The sequence below is a fragment of the Cervus elaphus genome, chromosome 13 (genome assembly GCF_910594005.1).
Source record: "Cervus elaphus chromosome 13, mCerEla1.1, whole genome shotgun sequence".
Lineage (NCBI taxonomy): Eukaryota > Metazoa > Chordata > Mammalia > Artiodactyla > Cervidae > Cervus > Cervus elaphus.
This window is the reverse complement of record NC_057827.1, coordinates 67,558,984-67,578,748: the sequence shown is the minus strand read 5'-3', so window position 1 is coordinate 67,578,748 and position 19,765 is coordinate 67,558,984. Positions and strand designations below refer to the sequence as shown.

General features: G+C 51.5%; 1 long non-coding RNA gene across 1 annotated transcript; it reads right to left on the bottom strand.

Moving 5' to 3' along the window:
* Positions 1 to 16,460: 16,460 nt before the first annotated feature.
* Positions 16,461 to 18,750, bottom strand: LOC122706897. The gene is made up of 3 exons (XR_006344500.1): positions 17,745 to 18,750; positions 17,118 to 17,652; positions 16,461 to 16,674 (listed from the first exon to the last, which is right to left on the bottom strand). It is a non-coding gene; the product is annotated as an uncharacterized LOC122706897 (long non-coding RNA).
* Between the last annotated feature and the right edge of the window lie 1,015 nt (positions 18,751 to 19,765).

Genomic DNA, 19,765 nt, shown 5'->3' with positions numbered 1-19,765 from the left:
AGGGCAGCTCACGCAGGTAGCCAAGGACTGTCGGCCTTCCCTGGAGCCAACACTCTCAGTGGCCCACTGTCACAGCCTAGGGCCCCACTGTACCCTGCTTTTCTGAATGCCATCCGGAGAAGGGCTTAGTGGCTGCACTTCTAAAGCCTCAGCCACCCTCACTGAACACAGCATAAACTCTGGGCTCGAGCATCCACTCACATACCTGAGGGTTATCTGCTGTCCACATCTCAACACCACTCCAAAATGCCAAGGAGAAATTTCGATAATCGCATCACCATTACCAAGCGTTTCCTAGCACACAGTGTCCCGACTACAACTCTGCTCTAAGCCATGTACAAGTTTTAACTCACCCAGCCCCCCCACAGCCCTCCGGCCCCACTTCCACATGAGACAGCAGGCACGGCACGATGAAATATCCTTGCCCAAGGTTGCCCGGTTAGTAAGTGTCAGAGGCGGGATCCGAACACAGCAAATCGAACTCTACGGTCTGCGCTCTTGATACTGAAAAAGTGGATGACCCTGTACGATTCGACATGAGTAAAACGAACAGGACAGGGATAACCACTCTCCAAGTACCAAAGGTTAGCATGGAAAAGAAAGCCACTGCCTTGGGAGGACGTGGAGCGTCTTCAAGGCACAGTCCTGGGGACAAATTAGATGCTGAGGGTTAGTGGATCAGTTCACGGGCACCCAGCATACACGTGCAGTGACGATGCAGCCACCACCCACACCGGGGCCCACCTGGCTGTCTCAGGACCTGGGTCGTACACGCAGAGTGCATGCCTCCTGACTGCCCCTGGTCCCACCCCACACAGAACCGGGAGGGGTGTTACTCCCCAGGGCCCATCAACTTCTCTAAAGTCAGCCGTGTGCCTGAGATGTCACCTCTGCCCAGTGGTGACCCTGAAGCCGTTTGCCACACACCACTGGTCACACGGTCATGCACACACGTACCGAATCCCTTGCTGCATGTGGACTGGGTCCAAGGTTTGATACTCACAGAGAGCTTGCCCTTGTATATTCTATGTCAAAAAACCGAATATACAAAGGGCAACCTCGCTTTAAGTACCAAACAGTAGTAGCATTGGGCAGGTCCATCGCTACTGTTCACAGAGCTGGCCTTGTCTCCCGGGAAACGTCCTAGGGAGGGGGTGGGGGATGTAGCATCGGCAGACCAGGAGGCAGACACCGCCTGCCAGGTGTGTGCCTGCTGGACTGCTCTCCATCCCAGCCTGGGGATGGGCAGAAGCCAGTGCCCCTTCTCTGACATCAATATCATTTTCAGGAATCATGCCAAATCAGGGCTTATTCCTGAAAAGATCAACCCCACAGCCTTCCAGGGCATCCCCAGAGCTCAGCTAGCTTCTTGCTTTCTGCAGAATGATGCTGGAGGTGGAACTAGCATGGACACCTCCTCCAGGAAATCCTCCTGATTATGCACCAAGGGTGAGGGGATTGGGTGAATTTACATCATGGATGAAGTCAAGGCCCCATGGTCACCGTCATACCTCCCACCAGAGCCTCCTCCCCACACTCCCCACGCCCTACCGGAGGTTGGCATCACACCGGGAAGCCGTGCTAGAAGAGTCGACATTGAAACGGAGTCTAACTCCACGTACCACAGAGAAATGGATTCAGCAGACCATGACCAGCTCCCCACGGCAGCCTCAAACCCAAGGAGGCCCTATGGAAGGAGCAGAAACTGAAGGCCACAGGTGAGCAGGAAACCTACCTCATCCCCCCAGGGGAGGCACCCACCTCTCGCAGGTGACACTCGCTCTCCTCGATGGGGCCACGGCAATGCGTCTTCCCCGATGCTGGCCTCAGGGCCTGGAGACCCCCAAGGTGGTCAGGCTGTACCAAGTGGATGGTTACATAGCCCAAGACACGTCTCCACAAATGCAGAGCCAGAGCCCTCGTCTTCTGGCCATCATCCTAGAGATGAACGGGATACAGGAAGGTCAGAGGACCGGAGAACACACGTGGAGAGAGAAGCACTTCCCTCTGACCTTCAGCATCCACGTACCTGGTCCAGGGCGATGGCTCCCATGCTCCTCCCCGGAGCTGGGTGCTTCCTGTGGAGGACAGTGTCTCCAGGCAGGACTGGAACCACGAATCACAAACAGAAAGAGTTCTTACAGATTCATCTTGGGGACTGTGAGCAGGAGGGTGCTGTCCCAAACATTGAAGAGGAGCCTTGGCCAGAAAATCTCAGCCTCTTCCCCTGAGTGAGCGCCACCTCCAGGAAGCCCTCTGGGATGGACTTGCAGGTGTTGGTCCATCCTGCTTGGAACCATCATAAATAAAGCCAGAGCCCTGTGGTCCACCATCACTCATGCGTCTCCCTCAAAAGGGTCTGACATCAAGGTCTCTCTTCTGAGTTAGACATGGTACCGGGAAGCCTCCAGGTGGGACTTGACAGTGACAAAGGGCAGGTCCACGTGCCTTTAAAAGAGCAAATCATCATTAGACTCAGTGTAGACAGCAGAAGGCATGCACAAAAGGCCAGTGCTGTCCCCCACCAGCCTGACGTGGCCTCGGGGGAGCCCTCAGAGGAGGACCTGGGGCTGAGGTCATGGCCAGAGCCCATATCTGGGCCTGGGAAGCGAGGACATACCTGTGAGGGGCCGACAGCAGCGTCTCCATCCTGAAGGTGGAGCTGGGTCCGAATGCTTTCCCAGTCAGAGTTTGATACGCAAATAAGAGTCTCCCTCTGTATATTCGCCATTAATAAAGTGAACATACAAAGGGTATCCTCTCTTCAAGTACCAAAGAGCAGCTCCAATGAAGACCACGCCGCAGCCTCCCCAGAGGGTGCTCGCCTCCTGCAGGCCCCGACACCAAGGGGGAGGAGCCGATGAGGCCCCCACCCCTGCGCACTGTGACCCGGCCCTGGGATGGCTGTGCTTCCCAGCATCTCTCCAAGATAGGACTATCTCCAAGATAGTCAGCGCTGTCCTGTAGAACTTGACAGCGAGTGTCAGACGACTGACAATTGTTCAGAGCCTGCAAAACTGCCCTTCCACCCAAAGTCTTTCCCTTCAGGAAGTTCCCGTGGTGACAGGTGGGCTGACAGGGGTTAGAAGACACAATTGCATGCATAACTAAAAAGCAAAAGCAAAGAAGAAACCAACACAGTCCATGATCTGCTCCTCACTCACAAATTGTACGGCAGCATTAAGGCCAGCATCCTTCCACCTGCACCTGACATTGTGTCCAGAAAGTCACCTGAGCTGTCACTCAAAAGCACTCATCTAGGGCAAGATTCACCAAAGGACAAAGGAATCCCCAGTGGCCAACTCTCTCCAATGAAACAGATAATGACATCAGACATCCCAGGGTCCTCCCATCACAATTAGCTATAAGGCCAAGAGGAGGACTATGGACCAAGAGAACACTGGGCTTATGGTCCCAGGGTAAGTACCATAAACTACGGCACTCAGGACTACCTGGTTCCTTTCCTCTAGACAAGTGGCCACACCTACTCCCTTCCCTCAAAAGGACATTAAAGCCCAGAAGTCAGCTCAAGAATAGCCTGGATGCCTGGGTGTGTAGAGTGGGTGGGGCTTCCCTGGTAGCTCAGACAGTAAAGAATCTGCCTGCAATGTGGGAGCTGCAGGAGGCGTGGGTTCAATTGCTGGGTCAGGAAGATCCCCTGGAGAAGAGAATGCAACCCACTCCAGTCCTCTTGCCTGGAGAGTTCCATGGACAGAGGAGCCTGGCGGGCTACAGTCCATGGGGTAGGCCAGGTAAGTCAAGGATGAGCCAGGCCCTGACTTGCTGTTGAGCCTTCTTTCTCGTATCTGGGAGACACACCGACCTTGAGGTCTCCTTCCATTGTCTGGCATTGGGGCTGGGGAGACTGGCCAGAGTGACAGCTCATGGTGGCTGCAGCATCACACTAGGCAGGCTCACCAAGGAAGACACTGCATCCCAAACTGAACAGAAAACCACTGCATCCTCTCCAAAGCCGTCATCTCTTCCCACAAGTTCTTGGAAGGATGCAGGGGATGAAGAGGACGAGAGACCAGCTCACAGATGGCAACAGAGAGGCGCATACACCATGGTCAGCATGCATTTGCCTACCTTGTGGTGGTCCTGACCTCTGATTCTCCAAGAAGCCCTCCCAGGCAGGCACTTGCTTCTCAGAGAGATTGCCCTTTGCATGTTCATGACAATCAATGTAAACCCAAGAAGGATAATCTCTCTTCAAGCAGCAAACACCAGCACTGGTAGGAAAGCCGCTCGCACTGTGGCAGGGCTGGCCTCTGCTCCAGGAGTCAGTCGAAGATAAACAGGTTGGACAGACAGGGTTAGTGGGCAGGCAACACGGGGCTTTGGGCAGAGTTCCTGGCTGTGGGTGAATTCCGCATCCTGGAAGTGGTACCTCCACCAGGGCCCCCTCCTAATGCTGACTCCCAGGTAATCTCTAAGATTACTGCAGAAGAGGGGGCTCTGGAAAATGCTATATAAACATGGCGAACACACAGAGAACAAAATTCATTCAGACTCGATGAAGTAATCCTGAGAGCAGTCTTGGGACCGCACGACCAGACTGAGGGTAAGTCAGCTGAACGGCACACCTCACACAGAGCCCAGGATACCCCTGACCACCCTCTTCCTTCTTTGACGGCGATGTCGCATCCTCCGAGGTTTCCAAGCAGCATTTGATACTGAAAACGTGGATTTTCCTCTATGATTAATCGTAAATAATGTACTCATAGAAGGAGAATCTACCTTTTAAATACCAAAGAAGGATTCTGTCCAGGAGAGCTCCAATCTGTGCTTCACTCATCAAACATGAAAGTCACGTCGAGGGGACAAGCCTCCACAGATGGGCGGACGAGAGACCCACGATGTACCTCTCACCGAGTGGGCTGCTCGGTCAGAGATGCCTCCCGAGTATGAATGAACCCCAGGCCTTAACTAAGTCCTTAACCCCCGTCCTTAACTAAGACACGGCATGCCATCCACCCCCCAACCTTCCCACCTGCCCAGGCCCGGGGTCCTGGGAGCAGGCCTGGCTCTCCAGTCTCTTCCAGAAACATTTCCAGAGCAGCTTTTGATACTGAAAACATGGATTTTCCTCTATGATTATCTATGAATCACGTAAACATAGAAGGAATATCCACCTTTTAAATACCAAAGAAAGATGGAGTTCTGGAAAGGACCTGCGTGCATAATTTACCGAAAATGGAAGCAAGACGACCAGGGAAGCTGTATCCGGTCCTGTGGCGGAGCTGCGGCCGCACACCACGGCCTCCTTGGCTGGCGGGCTCCTTAGTGAGAGAGGGCTTCTAAAGGTGATGGTCAGCAGACATATGACACGAAGGAAGCACATGTTCTGCAGCCCACCACCTTTCCACTAACCCAGGTGAGGGGCTCAGCCCAGCCTCCTGCCCCTGCCCACGCGTCAGTCCCACTCACGTCTCCAAAGCAGCATTTGATACCGAAAATGTGGATTTTCCTCTATGATTAATCACCAAACCCGCAATCATAGAAGGAAAATCTACCTTTTAAATACCAAAGAGGATGGATCCTGGGAAGCGTCACCCTAGGCACAATCCATCTGAAATGAGAGACACATAGCAAAAACTGCTGAGCTGCCCTGGAGAAACCGGGACCCCAGCCTCTCCCCCTGAGCTGGCCGCTCAGCGGGAGGGTCTCCCCAAGACAAGCGGGTGGTCCGCAGACATGTGCCAGGAATGGATCACATGTGCTGGGGTCCACCGACTTCCACTTACCCTGGAGGGGCTTAGCCCCACCTGGCTCCCCTGATGGAGATTTCAGTCCAGGAAAGTTTCCAAGCAGCATTTGATACTGAAAACGTGGAATTTCCTCTATGTTTAACCATAAATAACATAAACATAGAAGGAATATCCACCTTTTAAATACCAAAGAAGTATTTAGTCCCGGAAAGCATGAACCTGAGTACAACCCGTCAAAAATAGAGATAACACAGGACAGGTCCACTAGGCATGAGCCTCTGGATCTGGCGGCCGGAAAGGTCGCCTGTCCCATCACTAAGGGGGAAGGAGGTGGAGTACATTCACTCCCTCCGTGTGTGTATGTGTGTGTGCGTGTGTGGTGTGTGGTTGTGTTCAGGGGAGACAGTTAACCTTCCTCTCTCTTCAATGAGGGGGCGGATTTTGTTTGCAGAAATGTCTCAAATGCAACTTTAGATACTTAAAATGTGGATTTTCCTCTATGTTTAGCTGTCAATCCTGTAAACATAGAAGGAATATCCACCTTTTGAATATCAAACATTGAGCAGCCCTGGGAAGCACAAGCCAGAACGTGAGGCAGCTGGAAAAGATGCAACTGCAGGCCATCAAGTCCTTTCTAAACTCCATGAAGGAACTATGACATCAGACCCTGGCCCCCTGGGGTCTGCCTTGCTGTCAGCCCCCCTGCTGAGGGAAATCCTGATATCTCCACCCCAATCAGGTCTGGAAAAGCAGAGTCTCATTCCGGAAAAGTGAACAGGCTTCAAAAAATCACCATAAATAAAGCAAATACAGTAGGAATAACCATAATTTCAGTAAGTCCTGAAAATATCATAGAAAAAGAGTAAAATCCTATGACCTTCCTAAAGTCAAGGTCAATTCCATGAAGCCCTCCTGAGGTATCCTACAACACAGAGAGCGGCAAAGTGTGCAGGGTAGTCAGGCATCCTTTCTCATACCTTGGAGGGATGAGGACATCAAAGAACCTTCTAGAAACTGAGATTTTATTTGGAAGGTCTCAAGAGGCAGGACTGGGTAAATCGACAGGATAGGCTGTTGGGGTGCATTAGACAAACACATCACAAACAATATCACTTGAAACCCTACCAAGAGGCAGCAAAACAGGATGTTTACCAGCCACCCTCCCTCCCAACTAAAAAATTTTACAAAAAATCATTTTTCAGGTGGACCGGGGGAAACCGAGACTTACCAAAGTAGGTGCTGTGAATTCCTGGGAAAGCGTGCTTCCTAACATGAAAGTGCAACTGTTCCTCACTCAGTCGTGTCCACCTCTCTGTGACCCCATGGACTGTAGCCTGCCAGGCTCCTCTGTCCATGGGATGTCCCAGGCAAGGATACTGGAGTGGGGTGCCACTTCCTTCTCCAGGGGATCTTCCCGACCTAAAGCAAACAATACGTCAACAATAACCCCAGACTCAGTCTCTGTTCTGCAAAGTTGCCACCACCTGCAGGAAGTCCTCCTAAACACAGACTTAATACTGAAGACAAATGGGCCAAAAGGCACTCTTCAGAAACAAAGCACACAGTCTGTGGTTGACCCTCCACTCAAATTCCACAAAGAGCCACCAATACTAGTATCGCTTTTCTAAAGTTCAAATTGGTTCAAAAAAACCCTGACCTGGGAAACTAGGGCCTGTCACAAGGGTGGAGGCAGGCACTCCTCCTAGAGATGAATGGACCCCAAGGGGAGGGGCCCAGGTCACCCCCAACATCTACAGAGCCAGAGCTCCCCTACAGCCTTGGCTTGCTGAGAAAGCAACCCTGAACCCCCAACAACCCCCAAGCATCATTTGTCATAAATAAAGCAAACATACGTAGCCCAGTGCTTTTCACGGGCCAGCGGGAGCTATGCCAGGCCATCCAGGTTGGTGTTTGGTCCATGAAGCCTTGTCCAGAATAAGTGGGCCATGGATGTTTAGGGGATCAGAGGGTCTAAGTTTGTGACCAACATCACTCATGTACCCAGGAGTGGATCTTACCAGCATGGTCATGCATGAGGAGGACATGCTGTTTAAGGAATAATTCCCATGTGGGCTGTATTTTTTTTTTAATTGAAATGTAGTTAGCCAGTTGAGATTTGGAAGAGATGTAGTGCCTAGCCACAAAACTCCTCTGCAGGGGCCCTGGGGAATCAATGTCAACTTACCTGTTGTCTCTTCCAAGAAGCAGGCATCACACCCTGAGTCTCCTGCTGAAGATAACAAGCCAGTTGAGCTACCAGGGATCCATGAGCTGATAACCGTGTCTGCTCACTGTTGGGCTTAACCCCTCCCTCTCCTGTTACCCCCGCTTCCCACTAGAACGGTCTTCCTGGAGAACTCTCCTTGAATAAACCACCTGCCCACAAGTCTTGAGGAACTCTTCTCCAAGTTTAGGATGAAAGTACACATTAAAAACAGCACTCTGACCCCCAACAAAACTACAAAAAGATAAGTCAGAGGCAATTAGATGAGATAAAGCACAGGGGCCCTTGAGGAGTGTGTAAAGACTTTGTAGTCTCTTTCTGTTAAGAATTTTAAAATTGTAACTTTCCCAAGAAGACTGGTATTTTGTCTTAAAAAGTTATTATTAAAATAATACAATCTGAAAAAATAAGTTTTGTACTAAAACATCAGTATACCTGCCACACAGTCATAACAATCCCCATGATCATCTCATCTTTATCATTATAATTTGTTCAGCGTATGTCTGGTGGCTCATCTATTCTTTCAGAGGTTACGCTTTGGAAACCAAAACACTGGAGGTTGTGTATTTCAGGATTCTTTTAAAAATCCAAAAAAAAAAGTGCTAAACAACTTTTGTTCACATTTATTTGTCAACTGTTTAAAAGAAATTGGTGTTACACAGCCTAATTTTTCACATTGACAGATTTACTGTAAAAAACAGGATGATAGGGTATTCTTTAATACATTCTCAATTCACAAAAGAAGAAAAGAAAAAAAGAAAAACAAGGGAGAACACCAGCCATCTGGTCAACCATCTGTTCCCATGCCCTCAGAAGGGGGCTAACACCTCCCCACTCCCCATGCCGGAACCTGACCTCCACACGCAGCAAATCCTTCAAGAAGGCATTTGATGAAGAAAAGAGATCAACCGTGCAATATCTGCCACAAATAAAGCAAATACATCACGGACAACCTCCTTTCGAACATCTCAGACCAGCTTCTGTGACACGTTCCTCCTCCGTCCGCTGGACATCCTCCTGCAAAAGAAATGGATGGTGAGCGTTCACACACAGAGAACAGATGCCATCAAAGACCTCACGCTCCCTCCGAGCCTGCCTTTGACCTACCTGGGTACGCAGGTATGAGTGGCCCTCCCTGACATCAGCTGCAGGATGCGGACGGCCTCCCACGTAGAACGGAAGCTCGGTTCTGAAAGCTGTAGCTTTCCTGTTTCCTTGGGCATAGGACAAAGGCGCCATTGGGCGACTTCACATCCGATGGGTGGCTCAGAACCAGAATCCGTCCTCCAGGAGGTCCTCAGGGCTGCGGAGACTCTGGGGCTCCAGGGCCAGCTGCCCTCTACCTTGGTTCAGAACCCCTGGCAGGTGTTTCGGCATCTGAGCCTTCCCATCATCCGGGACGGTGGCGCTTGACCTGGTCAATCAGGTAAGCTCCATGAGCCACATCTTGGGACAGCCTTTCTTGATAGACCTCTGGTGATAGCTGCTTCTTCTCCAAAGTTGTTTGTGCCCCCATGACAGTCTCTTAAGGGAGGACAGGCCCCTGGGGATGGGTGGGGCAGGAGTCAACTGTTCCGCAGGCAGCCGCTGAGGCCAGCATCTCCCAAGTGCCACTAATGGGGCTCGTCATTAATGTCTCTTCCTGGAAGCTAGAGTTGGGCTTCCGTGATGGGGTATGATACTCAAATAGAAGTGCACCCATATTTTTCATCATAAACAAAGCTAAGAAACACAGGTAACCTCTTTTCTAGTACCAAACAGAGCACTGAGTGTAACCAACCCTGCGGCCTCTGGTCCACCTGAAAGAGCTCCAGAAACTCCTCCTGGGGAAGACAGACACTGAGGTTAAGCCCAGCTGTCCAGGACTGCCACTCGGACTCTCTAGGCAGCAACTGGCCACTGACCCTCCAGACCTGCCAACGCCAGCAGTCCCAGCTCCAACGGCCCTTCCTCCATGTCAGATTTGATACTGCCAAGAGGTTGGCCAAGACAAACTCATCATAAATAAAACAAATTCACCTGGGAATACCTCTCTTCAAGGACCACAGAATAGAAGGGTCCATGGAGACCCATGGTGCCTCCTGCGGGAGGATGGCGGCAGAATGCATGGAGCACAGAGGCTGAAAGATCAGACAGCATCAACTTGCTGTCCACTCGCTGGTCCCAACCAGGGGGCTGACACCAATGTCCCTGCTCTGCCAACAACAGCTGGGAACACATCCCTCCGGGGCAGGACTGGAACATAGAAAGAGCGGCTGAGCAGAATTAGTCCCAGTGAAATGGCTGTCCCAGGAAAACCTCTCTCCCAGAACCCCAGGGACCACCGCCCTCCCCCACAGCAGGAGTCCCTGATCAGCCCTCCCAGGGAGGTGTGGAGGACGGTCCCCCAGGTGATGACCACAGCTAACATCATGCACCTGGGCACCATCCAGCTGCCACCTCCAGAGAGGGCTGGTGGATCGTTTTCATCGGCTCTGAGTTCCTGTAGTTGTCACTACCACTGTTTAGTTGTATTATTTCGGGAAGGGGGCCTCTTCTCATCTGATTCTCTCCCTCAAATGTTGGGTGAAATTCTTCACTATGGAACCTGGACATGTTTACCCAGCCTCTCTTGCAGCAGGAAATGGGAACATGACTGAGGCCTCTCACAGTCGTGCCCATTCTTAGAGGCAGGCATGGCCTGTGATCAAGCCAAGGATGGTCAGACACTGGGTGTCCCTGAATCCACCAACACACGGTGGATGAGGGGTCAGCCTCCACATACATACCCAGAGAGGCAGGGACACCAGAGCCCCTTCCATGAAGTGCCATGGGGGCCAGGGGGCTCCTCAAGCTGAGATTTGATACCGAAAAAGAAGTGCACCATGTTTGTTTCGTCACATATCAAGCGAAAAGAACATGGGCAACTTCTTTTCAGGTACCAGTGGTCAGTCCTGATGGGCACGAACGTGCTCACGGCTCACCTGCATGGAAGGGATACCGGGCGTCAGGGTGTGGTGGCCGGGCCTCAGCCAACACCATCCATTCAATGGGTGCTTGAAAGCAATGGGGCGTCTGCTCACCTGGGAGGAGGCAGACGGCGCTCCGTGTCTGCAGCATCCGGGCAGCCCTCACAGGTGAGGTGACACGGGGAGGAGGTGGATCACATGGCCAATATGGATAAAGCGAGTCAACCCCAACCTCTCTCTCACTCATGATTCCAGGGAGAGCTCACGGGGAGAATCCAATACTCAGTACAGACAGGTTCCTTAATGTTTGCGATCAAGTCCACAAATGGTCATGCAGAGCATCATTTCAGAGGAAATGGGGTGGTCTGGGACCCTGAAATAAAATCTCCTCCATGAGTCAGTGGTTCTGTAAAGCATGCTCTTGAGAAATGCGAAGCCAAGGACCTCAAGTTAGGTGGGACAAGTCACCGAAGCAGAATCTGCTGTCCGTGGACCATCCCTAGGGTGTCTCTGGCAAGCTCCTGACTCTAGCATTCCCTTCTTACAGACACTCCTGGTTCCTTCGAGAGATGGTCTAGTTCTACAAGACAGGCTGTTCAAGATGACTTGTTACAAATACAGCAAATCCATCACACAGGGCCACTGAACAGTGGGGATGAAGAAATGATGTCTTTTCCAAAGTCAGCATCACTTCCAGGAAGTCCTCCCAGGGAGTGGGGAGTCCGGGGGTGAAGGAGGCAGGGGAGATGCTCTGTGGTCCAACCGTCCTTCAGGTCTCTTGGAGAGGGCTCATGCCAATGGCGTTCCCTGGACACAAAACACATTAATTGGGGATTACTTGTCATTTAAATTAAACCAAGAGGACAACACTTTTGAAGTGCAAACACAGTAAATCCACAAGAAAAAGTCACTTTTCACCAAGAATTCACCTTGGGAAATTGAAGATAGCTGAACCAAGAGACATATATCCTTGAAAGATAAATGCAGGGTTTTTTTTTTTTTTTTTGGTCACTGCAGCAGCATGGTATCCCCATGCTTTAAACCCCAAGTAAGATAAAACCCAACTCAAACTGGCCAAAACAATAAAGGGAGAGAGAGGCTTCATATGACTGATTGGCTTATACAACTGAAAACCGTCAAGGCAGGGCAAGCTTCAGACAAGGTTTGACTCAGGGGCTGAAACATGAAGGAAATCAGGCGACACTGGGGAAGGAAAAAAGATTCGGGGCGGGGGGCAAAAATCTTGACCAGAGTCCACTACAAGTGCCCACATGCCTTCTGTGAAGTTGGCAATGGAACCAAGAAGTCTTCGAGGCTGAATTGGATACTGAAAAAGAAGTGCACCGCGAATGTTTCGTCACATATAAAGCGAAAAAGACACGGGCAACTTCTCCTTAAGCACCACAGGTCAGGATCATCTGGCAGCCCAGCTTCTCCACGGTGACATCACTTCAGCAGACTTCTGAGAGCAAATGGGTCCTGCTGGTGCATCAGGTGACATGTCTTCATGAAACGGGTGCCAGAAGGGATGTTTTGGGATTGTCAGAACACAGAAGATAGCTCAAGGGCAACACTGCCTCAAAGGAAAGGAGACAACCTTGGGCCTGACAGGGTCAACACTGCAGACGGCCTCAGCGTACAGAAGTGCCCCCGCGTAGACAGGACATGGGAGGTTAATGACTTACTGGATGAGCAGCGAATGAAACCTGAGTTTTTGGTGGCCCATGTGGATGACTGACACACCCTCACCTGTCTCTACATCCCACCTTCGTCGTAACCCCCTCGTGGTGCCGTGGACTGCCCATTGCTTGACTTTGGGCTTGGCTATGTGACTTGGTTTGACCAATGAGAAATGGACAGAGATGTGCCTGTTCCAAGTTTCAGTCTTAAGCAGCCTCTGAGTTTCCCCTTACTTTCTTGGGCCCCTGTCACGCTGGGCAGTCCCAGAGCAGAGTGACAGAATGTGAGTCCCACATTCACCCCCTGGAGCAAGCCTCACCTCCAGAACTTGTCCTAGATATAGAAAAAGTGAAAGTCGCTCAGTCCTGTCCGACTCTTTGCAACCCCACGGACTGTAGCCTGCCAGGCTCCTCTGTCCATGGAATTATGCAGGCCAGAATACTGGAGTGGGTTGCCATTCCCTTCTCCAGGGGATCTTCCCAACCCAGGAATCGAACCAGGGTCTCTGGCATTGCAGGTGGATTCTTTACCAGCTGAGCTACCAGGGAAGGACTCCCAGAATTAGTGGACCAAGAAACACACGTGCTAAGCTGAGCATATGGTCTTGAATGAGATATCCACATCCATACCTTCATGGATGGCAAACTCCAAGGCCCCTTCTCTGCCATTGGTGTCACGTCCAGAATGCATCTGAAGCAGCATCTGACACTGACCAGTGTCCAGTCTGGATGAGTCCTCCTAGGTCAAAAAAATGCTGAACAACAGACACAGACATGAGTGATGACAACAAAGCCTCCTCCCCAAGTAATGAACGTGGACTTGAAATCCACTCAAGGAGAGGTTGGATTCTATAGGTGATAACGACCCAGAAGGGGCAGATTGAAACCTGCCTGTGAGCACCCCGAGGCCAGTCCCTCGCCTCCTCACTCACTGGTGGCGGTACAGATACCAGTGGTGCTGCCTGGAATCAGGAGTCACATCCAGGAAATCCTCCAGGGTGGTTTTACTACTGAAAAGAGATGGACCATGTGATACTCATCTCATCCATGACAGGCTCATCAGACAGCCTCTTTTCAGACCCCACAGAATAGAGTTGACATCACGAGAGTAGGTGCTCCCAACAGCAGCACTATTGGCCACAGACTCAAATACACACACACACACACACACACACACACACACACACAGATGAGAGACTGGAGCCTGAAGCAGGTAACACACGCGTCCTGCCTTCAACCTGTGCGGTGGGCTGCGCCTCCTCCCTGACACTTTCAGGGCAGGTTAACCATCCTCCTGGGAAAGGTTTGACTGGGAAGAGACGATTCACTGACAATTGCTTCTACTCATTTTTCAAAGATGGGAGAGGGAGCCCCCAAAGGGCGACCCCTCTTCCCATACAGCAGACTCATTCCAGTCCCCGATCCTCCTACATCTTTTCCAAAGTCGCCATGTGCACCAAGATGTCATCCCACAGATGGAATGGGTGCTGGTGGATAGTCAAACGGGTGACCTACATCATAAATTAAGTGTACGTCACCGGTCTACCATCCCCTCAGCTACCCTGGAGAGCGGCTGGTGTGTCCAGTGAGCCGTCCGGGCCGGATCCCACCCTGAGGCGCCACCACCCACCGTGAGTCATCAGACAGACGAGAACCGCAAGGGGCAGCCTCCCTCCAACACCGCAAGCCCGGCCCTTCTCCAAACGTGGCTTCCCTTCCAAGGAGCTGTCGCTTGGAGGGCTGGATCCTGGAGGCCACCCTCCACCCCCGCCCTACGACACATGACATTCCGCCTTCCTCCTGGCTACTCAGAGTGCAGCTGGCCACGTCCCTTCCCTGAAGGCTGCATCGGGAACAGGACGTGCCTCCAGGGTGGGATTTGATACTAAAAAAGAGGTTTCCCGTGTATGTTTCATCATAAATAAAGAGAAGACAACACGGATAACCTCTCCTTCAAGTATCGAAGATTAGCCCTGGTCAAAAGCATACACCAAAAAAACAAAACATCGTGCAGTCTTCCGCTGATGCTGGAGCTTTCCCGAGTCTGTGTGGCCCCGGACGGACCAGCTGACATGTGTCGTGTACAACCGAAAAGTCTGAATCGAGTGTCTTGGGGTTGCTTCCGGAGGGCAGCCAAGGAACCCTTTAAGACTGAACGCTGGAAAGAGGTCACTTGTGAAATATTTCCCACCAGTACAGAGAACATTTAGTTACAACTGCTTTCCAGGAATTGGAGCTTTCCTTGAGGGGGAAACTGCAATCTCCTTCTGGAAGTATTGATATATCAGGCCTCAGGAAGTGTCCCAGCAACAGTTTGCATCCCAAGGTCAATGCATCAGGAGCAAATTCATAGATAAATCCTGCATTTCGTGGTCAAGAGGTCAGAGCTGTGGTCTGCCATGAACAGACACCCAGGCCCCTGCATGGAATCGGCTATGGGTCCGGGTAATATTCCAGGTAAGCTGTGGTTCTAAAAACAGATGGATAATATCAAGTTAGTCCTAAGTAAAGTGAGCGCCAAGGCTGAGGAGGGACAGCTGGGGATAGAGCCAGGCCTCCATCTTCCACATGAAACACTACTTAACTACCTTCCACTGCCTTCCATTTAAATCAGCAGAATTAAGGAAGAAAAACAACTTTCATTTCTGGAAGTCAGTTGGCCACATATTTTTGCCACATCTGGGCTGGCTTTTCTGTTTTACTGCAAAACCCCTTTGGCCATAATTCTTTGTTGGGGGAATACTGCTCTCTGCAAACTTTCATTTCACTAAGAAGGCAGGCGCACCCCAAAGCAGGCCTGGAGAGCTAGGAGTCAAAAGTCACGGAAAAAGAAGTCCAGGCTTTCTCTTGTCAAGTGGTATAATGGTGCCCTCCCCTCTTTCCGTAGCTGGCCTTTAGAACAGAGATCAAAGAGGGTTACCTACCACCCAGGCTGTCCCCCTCCATCCTCACAATCTGGCTCTGGTCCCTGGTGAGCCATCAGAGTATAAGAACACAGCAGCCACTGCCTGGACACAACAGAGGCGATCCCCCCACCACGACCCCGCTTCCTCACCTTTCTCTCTTTTTCCCCTCATGGCTCTTTTCTGGTGGAAGGAATGATGTTTGGGCATCAGCTACAGGATATTAAAGACTGGTAGGGTTTCCTGGTAGCTCAGATGGTAAAGAACCTGCTTGCAATGAGGGAGACTTAGGAGACCTGGGTTGGGAAGATTCCCCTGCATAAGGAAATGGCAACCCGCTCCAGGATTCTTGCCTGCAGAATCCCATGGACAGAGAAGCCTGGCGGGCTACAGTCTATGGGGTCACAAAGAGTCAGGCACAACTGAGTGACTAACACTTTCACTTTCTTCAGCGCTGTTCATGGCTACCACCACAACCGTTCTGACACTCATCAAACCAAGTACAGAAGAAGTGGAAAGATCTGGGCCTTCTCAAGAACCCATGCCCCTTTCCCAACTGCCAAGAAAAAGCCCAGAACCGAGACATGGCCTACTGCCATCGAAGCCAACACAGTGCAGACAACCTACCTCTGTGCCCCGGCTTTAGAGCCGACCAAGAACCACTTCCTTCCCCAAAGGTTGGCGTCACCTCCATGGAGTCCTACTGGAAAGAATGGAAAGGAACATCAACGCCAGATACACCATGCAGAGCAAGGGAAACGGATGTGTGGGCTCATTCACCCTGGACTTGTGCTGACCACAACTTCTGTCTCATTCAGGAACTCTTCCAAGCTGGTATTTGATACTGAAGAGAGGTTGGTGTGGATGCCCCCTGATGCATGCACGCTCAGTCATGTCCAACTCTTTGCAAGCCCATGGACTGCAGCCTGCCAGCCTCCTCTGTCCATGGAATTCTCCAGGTAAGACTACTGGAGCAGGTTGCCATTTCCATCTCCAGGGGATCTTCCTGACTCAGGGATCGAACCCGCATCTCTTGTATCTCCTGCATTGGCAGATGGGTACATTATCAGCTGAGCCACCGGGGAAGCCCTTTGGTGTGAATAATTTGTCACAAAAGATGGAGTATACTGAAGGAAACCTCTCCTTGAGGACCGCGGAAAAGAGCCACCTCCAGACACACAGCTTCTTCCTTGACAGCAGCATTGCCCCCTAAGGATGAAGTAGATACAATGGTAAGTGAACCAGGTGTGTCCCAGGTAAAGCACATGGCCTGCAGTCAGCTATCTGCTCATTTCTCCTGGACCACAGTTGATGATAAAGCCCCCTTCCCTAAATTGGTGTAACATCAAGCATTCCTAAAGAGGTAAATGCACTCCAGAATTCCTACTGAAAATAAACAGCTCCTATCCCAGACCAATTCTAGAGACCGCCCCCTCCCCCCACCCCACTGCCAAGGCCTTGTCTTGATCTCAGAACTGGTATTTCTTCCCAAAGATGTCATGTCTAGGACATCTTTTCGGAATAAACCAGAGAGTGAGGGGCAGTGGTCTAGGCTACCTACACTGTCCAGGGCATGCTGGCCATGCAACAGGCATTCACCAACATGGGTCTTTGGGCTAAGTCCAAGATAAATGCAACCACAGATGACCTACCTGCATGTTCCAGGCATGGAGCTATCTTGGGGACCATGGTCTTCCTCTAGGTGGGCATTCCCTTGGGAAGTACTCCTGAGAATGGATAAGATACAGATGGTTAGTGGAATAGGTAGCTAAAATCAGAAATATGGGACAGGCTTGTGGCCAAGTTATTCACGACCACACGACCCCATCCCACAGGCTGAGGTCTGGACCAGAAGGCCTCCAAGGTGGGATCTGATACTGGAAAAAAGGTTAACCAGGTGTGTTTCATCCTCATGAGAGAAACAGAGAAGTAGAAAACCTCTCCTCAAGTCCCACCAATTACACTGACTTGAGCTGGTTCTTCTCAGACTTGACAGCCAATCCCAGAAGCCCTGTTAATATGGGTTGCACACGGATGGTTAGTAGAACAGGTGACATGAGTCATACATACAAGGCACAGGCTTTGTGGTCAACCACTTATTTCTGTCCACAGGGCAGGAGCTGACAGTTAAACGTCTTTCCCGGAAGCTGAGGTCTGGACCGGAGGCCTTCAAGATGGGATTTGATACTGGAAAAGAGGTTAACCAGGTGTGTTTCATCCTCATTAAAGAAACAGAAACCCAGAAAACCTCTCTTCAGGTACCATGGATGAACACTGACCAGAACACCACTGATTCTTCCCCAGACTTGACCTCCAATCCTGGACGTCCTGTGAGTACGGAGTTGGACTCTGTGACGGTCGCAATGCTGGTTTAAGCCACTGGTTGAGCGCATGCTGTCCATCCAAGTACCCCAGTGGAGCAGGCCTGGTGGCAACCTCAACATCCTGAAATTGGCATCGTGGCCAGAGGCTGGTGAGACCACAGAGACACTGCTCAGAAGAGCGGTCACGTTTTTGGTTCACTCCCAGGGCAAACTTATCTCAGTTACCACAGGGACACATACACCCCAAGCCAAGGTGGGTTCCCCTGCCCCAAGTTTCCCCCCCAAGGATTCCCTGGATACTGAGGTGTATGACCTGGGTCATCAATAAAGTCCACACGCCCCGGTCAGCAGGTCACTCCAGTACTTTGGGGTGGCACAGACAGCATGCCCCTTCCCCTGAGTTTGGATGGCCTCACATCTTGGAAGCCCTCCAAGACAAGATCCCCTACTGAAAACAAGTCCAAGTTTGCAGTATCTGGCACGCAGGTGGCCGACGCCTCGAAGGTGTTCTCTTCCGAGTCCAGCGGAGCCCGGCTGACCACGAAAAGTCTCCTTCCCCCAGAGTGGGCACTTCTTCCGGAAGTTCTCCAAGAGGGAATTAGATACTGAGGGTTAGTGGACCAGGTCACAAACGGCACAAATAAAGCGTGTGCTCTCTGGTCAACCATCTCATGTACCCAGGCACGTGGTGAAGCCATTCTCCTCGTCCGCCAGTTAGCTCTGCCCTCGAAGTCGCCAGGCCAGCGGGGTCTGCTGAGAATAAGGCTGCCGCGCGTCAGTCATCATCACACACAAGACAAATGCATCACAAACAAACCCCACCGTGTGGCACCGAGCGCAGACCGAGTGTGCCCACCCGCCGTTGATGTTAGCTCCAGGAAAGCTTGCAAGGCGGGATTAGATACCGCAAAGAGGTCGACCGTGTAATGTGCGCCATAAATAAAGCGAACGCGCCACGGACCACCTCTCTCCAAGTACCAGGGCAGTGGCTCCTCCTCAAAGCTGAGATCACCTCCGGGAAGTCTTCCAAGGCGAAGATGTGATATTGAGAAGAAGTAGACCATGTGTCCTACGTCATAAATAAAGCGTACACACCATGGTCAACCGCGTCTTCAAATACCAGGAAGGGACGCCGACCTCGCCTCGCTTCCCTTCATCTGGGACCACCTCCCGGAAGCCCTGGCAATCTACATCATGAGTTACCAGCCACCAGCAAGGGTGGCCACGACCACACATACCCACGCCCAACGCCACTACCACCTCCAGGGTGCCCGGAAAGGCTGGGATGGATTGCTGAGTGTTGGCCGGGGGGCATAAAGCCCATGATCTGTGCTGGATGGCGCCTACCACCCGCTTCCAAGCTGGCGTGGCCTCCAGGAAGTCCCCTCAGGCTGACTGATGCTGAGAATTAGTGGACCATGTGACATACGTCATAATGCACACGTACGTTTTATGGTCGACCATCTCTCCACACACAGCGAAACGGTGCTGAAGCCAGACCAGCGCGTCTCCCACGAAGTCGGCTTTGCCTCGGGGAAGCCCTCTGCGACTGAATTTGATATTGAGAAGACGTGGACCACATTACATACGACATAGAGACAGCGCATGTTCTATGGTCAACCATCTTTTCAGGTACCGTGGGAAGGGCTGATGTCAGAACCGGCGTCTCTTTCCTCTCCTTAGCATCCCCTTCCGGAAGCCCTCAGAGGCTAGATGCAGTATTGAGAAGAGGCCACTATGCAATGTCTGCTAGAGGCGCAGTGGACGCGGCACAGAGAAACCCTCAAGGACCCACAGTGGAGGTGACGCCGGGACGAGCGCTATGCCTGATGCTCAGCACTGCCTACAGGAAGCCCCCCAAGGTGCAGTGGCTGTTACGGAAAGGTGGACTGAGTCACATGCTTTGTAAGTAAGACGTATGAAGCGTGGTCAACTTCTTCTAAGTATCTCAAAGCAGTCCTGGAGCCAGAACCGTC